Source organism: Stegostoma tigrinum, chromosome 11, assembly GCF_030684315.1.
Source record: "Stegostoma tigrinum isolate sSteTig4 chromosome 11, sSteTig4.hap1, whole genome shotgun sequence".
NCBI classification, from domain to species: domain Eukaryota; kingdom Metazoa; phylum Chordata; class Chondrichthyes; order Orectolobiformes; family Stegostomatidae; genus Stegostoma; species Stegostoma tigrinum.
Genome location: NC_081364.1, coordinates 87545545 through 87554106, shown reverse-complemented (window position 1 = coordinate 87554106; position 8562 = coordinate 87545545). Strand labels below are relative to the sequence as shown.

At 46.0% G+C, this 8562-nt stretch overlaps 1 long non-coding RNA gene across 1 annotated transcript; it reads left to right on the top strand.

Moving 5' to 3' along the window:
- The first annotated feature begins 1967 nt into the window (after positions 1 to 1967).
- LOC132210247 (uncharacterized) lies at positions 1968 to 7177 on the top strand. The gene is made up of 3 exons (XR_009446474.1): positions 1968 to 2043; positions 3294 to 3425; positions 5647 to 7177. It is a non-coding gene; the product is annotated as an uncharacterized LOC132210247 (long non-coding RNA).
- Positions 7178 to 8562: the final 1385 nt, after the last annotated feature.

Below are 8562 nucleotides of genomic sequence, written 5' to 3'. Positions count from 1 at the left end.
GCCCGACCAGTCCCCCTCCACTAACACCCTCATCTGCTCAGCCAAACTCGTCCTCACACTCAACAACTTCTCTTTCAATTCCTCCCACTTCCTACAGATAAAGCGGGTGACCATGGGTACCCGCATGGGCCCAAGCTATGCCTGCCTCTTTGTTGGTTACGTGGAACAATCCCTCTTCCGTACCTACACTGGTCTAAATCCCACTTCTTCCTCCGTTATATTGACGACTGTATCATTGCCGCCTCCTGCTTCCAGGAAGAGCTCAAACAGTTCATCCACTTCACCAACACGTTCCACCGCAACCTTAGGTTCGCCTGGACCATCTCTAATACCTCTCTCTCCTTCCTTGGCCTCTCTATCTCCATCTTCGGCAACCACCTAGAAACCGATATCCTTTTCAAGCTCACCGACTCCCACAGCTACCTAGAATGCACCTCCTCCCACCCACCTTCCTGCAAAAATGACATCCTCTATTCCCAATTCCGCCACATCTGCTCCCAGGATGAGGCATTCGACCACTGTGCATCTCAGATGTCCTCATTTTTCAAGGACCGCAACCACCCCTTTCAGTGATCGAGAATGCCCTCGACCATGTCTCCGGCATTTCCCGCAACTCATCCCTCACACCCCATCTCCGCAATAACAACCATAACAGAATCCCCCTCGTCCTCACGTACCACCCCACCAACCTCCGATCCAACACATCATCCATCTACACGTCAGCCATCTGCAATCAAACCCCACCACAAACGATATTTTTCCCTCCCCACCCTTATCTGCTTTCTGGAGGGACCACTGTCTCCATGACTCCATTGCCCGCTCCACACTCCCCTCCAGCCCCACTATACCTGCCACTTTTCCCTGCAAATGCAGGAAGAGCTACACGTGCACCTATACCTCCCCTGTCACCCCCATCCCAGACCCCACATCTGCTAATGTGGTATACTGCATCCGCTGTTCCCGTTGTGGCACCCTCTACATCGGGAAACCATGCAGAGGCTTGGGGACCGCTTTGCAGAACAACTATGCTTGCTTCACACTCAACAACTGCACCTCCCAGTCGCAAAACATGTTAAATCCCCCTCCTGTTCCTTAGACGACATGTCCATCCTGGGCCTCCTGCAGTGCCACAACGATTCCACCCGAAGGTTGCAGGAACAGCAACTCATATTCCGCTTGGAAACCCTGCAGCCCAATGGTATCAATGAGGACTTCACAAGCTTAAAATCTCCCCTCCCTCGCCTCCCAAAAGCAGCCCAGTTCTTCACCTCCCTCCACAGCATCCCAAAACCAGCCCAGATTGTCCCCGCCTCTCTAACCGGTTCTTCTTCTCACCTATTCCCTCCACCAACCTCAAGTCCCACCCCATCTCCTACCTCCTAACCTTATCCCACCCCTTGACCTGTCCGTCCTCCCTGGACTGACCTATCCCCTCCCTAACTGCCTACCTACCTTTACTGGCTCCATCCCCGCCCCTTTAACTTGTCCGTCTCCCCTCCAACTATCTTCTCCACTATCTATCTCTCCCTATTTATTTAAGCCCCCTTCCCCTCACCCATTAAGGGTCTAGGCCCCGAAAGTTGGCCTTCCTGCTCCTCTGATGCTGCTTGTCCTGCTGTGTCCATCCAGCCCCACACTTTGTTATCTCAGATCCTCCATCTGCAGTTTCTACTATCTCTGTTCGAAAAGCTCAGAGACCATGGGAAATGCATTAAAACTGCCCGAAACACCAGCTTTTGTGCCCCTGAGATGCTGCTTGTCCTGCTGTGTCCACCCAGCCCCACACTTTGTTTTGCTGGAAAAGCTCAGCCTGTCTGCAGCATCTGTGAAGGATCAGGCAGAGTTTAACGTTTCGGGCCCAGTGACCCGCCCTCAGAATTGAGGCCTCGTCCTCTGATTGGTTGGAGAACAAGCACATCCGGTGCCTTCTTCCTGTTCCGCCTCTTGCTTGCTATTGGTCGTTAGATGTCGTGGTCAGCTATGGAGCATGCGCACTGGGAGCGATATCCGGAATGAAATGGTTCTCCATGAGAGCCACAAGCGGTGAGTGCAGGTTAAAGGGGAGGGCAGTTTCGGTGCTGTATTCCAGCAAGAGGGCTGCATGACAGCTCAGTTTAGGTCTCAAGTCCCAAACAGGGGTCTTCTGGTGCTGCGTGTAGGTTGCAGAGAGCCTCAGGCTTCTTCCCTGAAACAGGCCTAGACTGTCCTGTGAGAGGGCTGTATGACAGCTCAGTTTAGGTCTCAGATCTCAAACAGGGGTCTTCTGGTGCTGCGTGTAGGTTGCAGAGAGCCTCAGGCTTCCTCCCTGAAACAGGCCTAGACTGTCCTGTGAGAGGGAAAGTCCTGTCAGCTTTTACCCTGTCAAGCCACTTCAGAATGTGACTCGAGCAATGAGGGGTGTTCTCGTTGAAACAAAACTCCAATGGGTAGTGTCCCACTCACTGGTTAAGGGTCTTTCCACTGTGTCCTGTGATAGCACCCTTGCTGAGTTTTTGAAAATCATTTTTGGCTTGAATCTGAGAGTTGAACGGTGACGTCTGGTCTGTGAGCAGCAGTTGTGCTAAAAAAAAATACAAAATCAATTATTGGTTCCTGAGGCCAGGCCTGGAAGTTAATTGCAGGATGTAACTTATTCCAAAACTGTGTAGACTCTTTTGGCCATTAATAAGGTCAGCATCTGGAAACTGGTGCCAGTAAGTCTGGGAGGGAACATGGTCCAAACAGAAAGACTTTACAACTGGGGCTTTCTGAGAAAAGGTATTTAGCTGCTGATGTGACAGGATAAAGGTTTGACAATCCTGTATCTGTGTGAAACAGTGCATCATTGAAACTGCTGATGTAATGTGGTCAGTTTTGTTTTGACCTTTTTTTTTACATTTATCCTGTGACTGTCTTTGGTGTGAATGGGCCTGGAGTCACAAGTTAATGGTTGAAATCATTGGTGTGTACACTGAGGCCTGTTTGCAATATGCTTGTCCTAGTGTCTGAGACTGATGCAAAAGTGTCCACATGCACATCTTTGATGCTGAGCTGGCTGCTGGTGTGACAGAGGCTCAGAGAAAGACCACAGAGTGGAGGGACAGAGCTGAACAGGGTGGGGCCGTGTGGTTTGGATATTGGGGTTATTCTTCGCCCATCACCCCACCACAAAATCCAGCCAGTTGTTTCTCTTATTGTCCCTCTTCCCCAATTTTACCCACTTCTATACCTCCAGCCCCTATTCCACCCCTCACTTCCCCCAGTATCAGCAAACTTCCAAAGATATTTCTCACATACTATGTTACTTTTCTCAGAACATTCAACAACTTGAAAACTGGATTGAAAATGAGAGACAGAGCAGCCACTGCAGAAGCTTCCAAAATCACTCTGCAGCTCCTTGAACTGCTGCAATCCACGTGGTGAAGTAGCTCCCATGTTGCAATTTGGTAAGGAGCTATAGGATTTTCATCCAGTGGTGATAAGGTCCTGCTGCTTTTTGTGTCAGTTGTCATCATTTTGTATTTTTTATATTCCACCTTCAACAGAATAGAAACATAGAAAATAGGAACACGTGCAGGCCCATGTAGATTTCACTCCTTCTCTGCTAGTCACTTTGATCATGGCTGATCGTTCTACTCAGCCTCTTCCTGTTTAAGAGCCATACCCTTTGATCCCTTAAGCCCTCACAACTAAATATATCATCATCATCTTGGAAACATTCAGTGTTTGGCCTTAACTGCTTTCATTTCACAGGGTCACCAGTCTCTGTATTTTTTAATTTTAAAAAATCCTCATTTCAATCCTTAACAGCCTAGCCCATGCCTCTAAGCTCCGACTCCCTGATATTTGACAACATCCTTCCTGTATTTACTGAGAATTTTATTGGTTTCTGTGAAATTCTTCCTCATTCTTCTAAACTCCAGTGAATTTCATCCAAACCAATCCATCCTATCCTGAAATGTAAGTCTTGCCATTCCAGGAATCAGTCTCATCAACTGTTGTGAATTGACTCCATAGCCAGAACATCCTTCCTCAGATAAGAATTCCAAATTTGCACATATCACCCCAGGTGTGGTCTCACTAAGATCCTGTACAATTTCAGCAAGACATCCCTGCTCCTGTACTCAAATGCTGTCACTCTGCAGGTCAAAATACCATTTGCCTTCTTCATCCCCTGCTACACCTGCATGCTTACACTCAGTGACTTGTGTTTTCCTAGTTTTGTAATCCAACTGGATAATCTCGAACTGAGACACATTTCTCATTTAAATAACAAATAGATTGTATGAATACCTGGGGTCCACCACTGACTCCTGCAGTACCACACTGGTCACTGGCTGACACACAAGAAATGACTGTTTGTTCTGACTGTTTCTGTGTACAAAACAGTTCTGTATCCCTGTGAATAGCCAATCTCTCATGCTTTAACTTTCCATGCTAATCGCTTCTGTGGGAACTTTTGAATGCCTTCTCAAAGCCTATGTAAGCCATGTGCACTGCCTTTTCAACTCGAAATGTTGCATTCTTGAAACATTCCAGCAGTTTTGTCCAGCATGATTTTCCTTTTGTAAATCCATACTGACTCTGACTCTGTCACTGTTTTCAGTGTTAGGCTAAGGTCGATAGTTCTCAGGCTTCTCCCTACATCCCTTCTGAAACAAAGGCATCAAATCATCCACTCTCCAGTCATCTCACACCCACCCATATTTATAGATGATACGAATATTTCTGCAGTTTCCTCCCTTACTTCCCACAATGTCCTGGAATACACTAGATCAGGTGCTGGAGATTTATCCACCTTTATATTTTCTAAGACATTTAGCACTTCCTCTCCTGTAATGTTAACTGCTTTCAAAATATCAAAACTTATTTGAGTTCTGTAGCCTCCTCGTTCCAGTTTGTCCATGCCGATCATGTTTCCCAAACTGAACGAGTCCCACTTGCTTGTGTTGGGTCCATATCCCTCTAAACCTTTCCTATTCATGTACCTGTACAAATGTCTTTTAAATATTGGAAGTGTACCTGCATCTTTCACTTCCTTTGGCAGCTCATTCCACATAGAAACAACCTTCTGCTTGAAAGAGCTCCCCATTGTTTCCCTTTAAATCTTTCTCCTCTCCCGTTAAAAATATACCCTCCAGTTTTGGACTCCCATATCTAAGGGAGAAGTCCCTTGCTGTTCACATTATACCCCTCATGAAATTATAAACCTCTCGAAAGTCACTGCTCAACCTCCTATTTTCCAGTGAAGTCCCAGTCTCTCCTCATAACTCATACCCTCCAGTACTGGTAACCTGTAGACTGTAAGTGTAGCATGAAGCCACCCAGAGTAGAATGTTAATCCAGCTACGAGAAGCATCACCTAGTCTCCATCTCTTTGGCCCTTCGTCAAGTAGATTGGCAATAAGAACAGTCCAGCTTCAGACATGGAGAGTGAACATTTCAGCTAGCTTTCTCCAGCCCCCTCGTCTTGAAATACCTCACCCAAATGTCAGGCACCTTCCATTCACCTTATCTGTATTCTTCATGATCTTATAAACATATAAGGCCACCCCTCCATTCTTAGACTGTCGTGGAAAAATGTCTCAACCAATCAAGCCTCTCCGTATGACTCAAAGCCTCCATTCCTGCCAAAATTCTGATAAATCTTTTCTGAACCCTCCTCAGGTTGATGACATCCTTCGAAGAACAGGAGATCTGAAGTGGACACATTACTCCAGAAGAGGCCCCACTGATGTTCTGCACAATTTCAACATAACGTCCCACCTCCGATACTCAAAAGGTCTGAGCAGTGAAGGCAAGCTGGCCAAACACCGACTTAACCACCCTTTCGACATGTGACGCCAACCTCAAAGAATTATGGGCCTGAACCCTGAGGTCTCTCTGTTCGACAACACTAATCCCAAGGCCCTACATTTAATTGTACAAATACTGATCTTGTTTGTTTTACCAAAATGAAATACCTCGCCTCTATCCAAATTAAACACCACCTGCCATTCCTCAGCCTCTTAACACTATAAATCAAGCTCTCTTTGTAATCTTGGACAGCCTACTTCGCTGTCCACTATCCTGCCTATTTTGGTGTCATCTGCAAACTTCCTAACCATGTCTCCACGATTCTCATCTAATTCACTTTTTTTTTATATCAAGCCAAACAAAATTGGACTAAGCACTGACCCCTATGGAACACCTTTGGGAACAGGCCTTCGGTCTGATAAACAATCCTCCACCAAGAGTTCCTGTGTCCTGTCATTTAGCCAAATTTATATCCAGTTGGCAAGTTCCCCCTGAATCCCGTATGATCTATCTTTTCTAATTAGTCCACCTTGTGGAACCTTGTCAAAGGCCTTACTCTTGTCAAAATAAATTACGTCCACCACTCTGCCCTCAATAATCTTCTTTGTTACTTCTCCAAAAAACTCAATCAACTAATCATTCCTTGACTCTCCAAATACATAAATCCTACCTTTCACAATTACCTTCAACTGCATAACAAAAACCGAAGTCAGACTCACAGGTTTATAGTTCCCAAGCTTCTCCTTATGTCCCTTAAACGAAGGCACAATTTAGCCACTCTCCAGTCATCTGGCACCTCACCCGTAATTATAGATGATACAAATATTTCTGCAAAGGGGCCCCCAAGTTTTCTCTTCAACTTCCCACAACATGGTTTGATGCACTAGAGCAGGACCTGGAGGTTTAAAGTCACAGTGTAACACAGCATGGAAACAGGCCCTTTGGCCTAAACTGGTCAGTGCTGACTATTGGTGCCCACTCAGCAAGTTCTAATTTCCTGCATTTGGTCCATGTCCCCCTCCAAACACTTTCCATCCATGTACCTACCCAAATGTGTTTTAAACGTTGCTATTGTCCCTGTCTCAAACACTTTCTCTGGCAGCCCATTCCAAATATGCACCACTGTCTGTGTGAAGAAGCTGCTCCTCACATCCTCCTTCAATCTGCCCCCTCTCACCTTAAATCTATACACTCTAGTTTTCTATTCCCCATCCCTGGGAAAAAGACTATGTGCATTCATCCTATCTATGCCCCTCATGATTTTATTCACGTCAGTAAGGTCAGCCCTCATTCTCCTCCATTCCAAGGAATAAAGTCCAATCCTGGCCAACCTCCCCTGAGAACTTGCATACTGTTCCTGGCAACATCCTCGTAACTCTTCTTTGCACATTTTCCAGTTTAACTATGCCTTTCCTGTAACAGGGTGACCAAAACTGTACGCCATACTGCAAGTGTGGCCTCTCCAACAACTTGTACATCTGTAACATAACATATCATCCCAAATCTTACATGCAATGCCTCGACCGAAGAAGGCCAGCATGCTAAATGTTTTCTTCACCACCCTGTCTACCTGTGATGCTGCTTTCAACAACTATGTTGTTGTACTCCTCGGTCTCTCTGTTCCACAATACTCCTCAAAACATTACCATTCACTGTATAACTCCTACCTTGGTTTAACTTTCAAAAGGCCAACACCTCATGCTTAGCTGTATTGAATTTCATTTGGCCATCCTCACACCACTTCCCCATCTGATCACCATCCCCTGTAGTTTTTGATAACTTTCACTGTTATCAGCGATACCTCTTAATTTTGTATCATCCGCAAAATTGCTAATCATGCCGTGTACGTTCACATCCAGATCATTTATGTAAGTGACAAATAACAAAGGTCCCAGTCCTGACCCCTGTGGCACACCATGAGCCACAGGCCTCCAGTCCGAGAACCAACCTTCAGCCATCATGCTGTGTTTCCTACCATCGATCCAATTTCGAATCCCATGAGCTATCTCTCCCTGGATCCCACACAACAGAACCTTCATGACCAGCCTGGTGTATGGAGCCTTGTTAAAGGCCTTACTAAAGTCCATATAGACAGCATTCGCTGCCCTATCCTCATCAATCCTCTTGCTTACCTCTTCGAATGGATTTGTCAGACATGATTCCTGTGCACAAATCCGTGCTGATTATCCCTAATCAGACCTTGAATACCCTAACATTGGTTGATCGACTCCCTGAATATCATCTCCAATACCTTGCCTACCACTGGTTCACTGGCCAGTATTTCCCTGGCTGGTCTTTGCTACTTTTCTTAACCAATGGGACAATATTAGCCACCCTCCAGTCTCCTGGAATTTCAGTCGTGAGAAAAGATGAAGGGAAAAATCTCTGCAAGGGTCTCTGCAATTTCTCCCCAGCCTCCCACAGTGTCCGAAGATGGACTTCATCAGATCCAGTGGAATTATCAACCGTAATGTGCTTTAAGGCTGCAAACGCCACCTCGATGGTCCGAAACATCCCCACTTGCTTCCCTTATTTACTTAGCATCCATGATTCTCTGCTTAGTAAACACTGAGGAGAAATTTTCATTAAAAATCTCCCCCACCTCTGTGAGCTGTTTTCAAACCAAAATATTTCTACCCCTGACTTGTCCCCCCTCCATTTCTTTCTCAACAGTAAAACCTGATGCAATATATTCCTTTCAAATCTCTCTCCTCTCCTGATGCTCAACACAGAGTTGACCTCTTTCATCTTCATGGAGCCCTGCTTGCTCTCTCGGTGCTCTCTTGC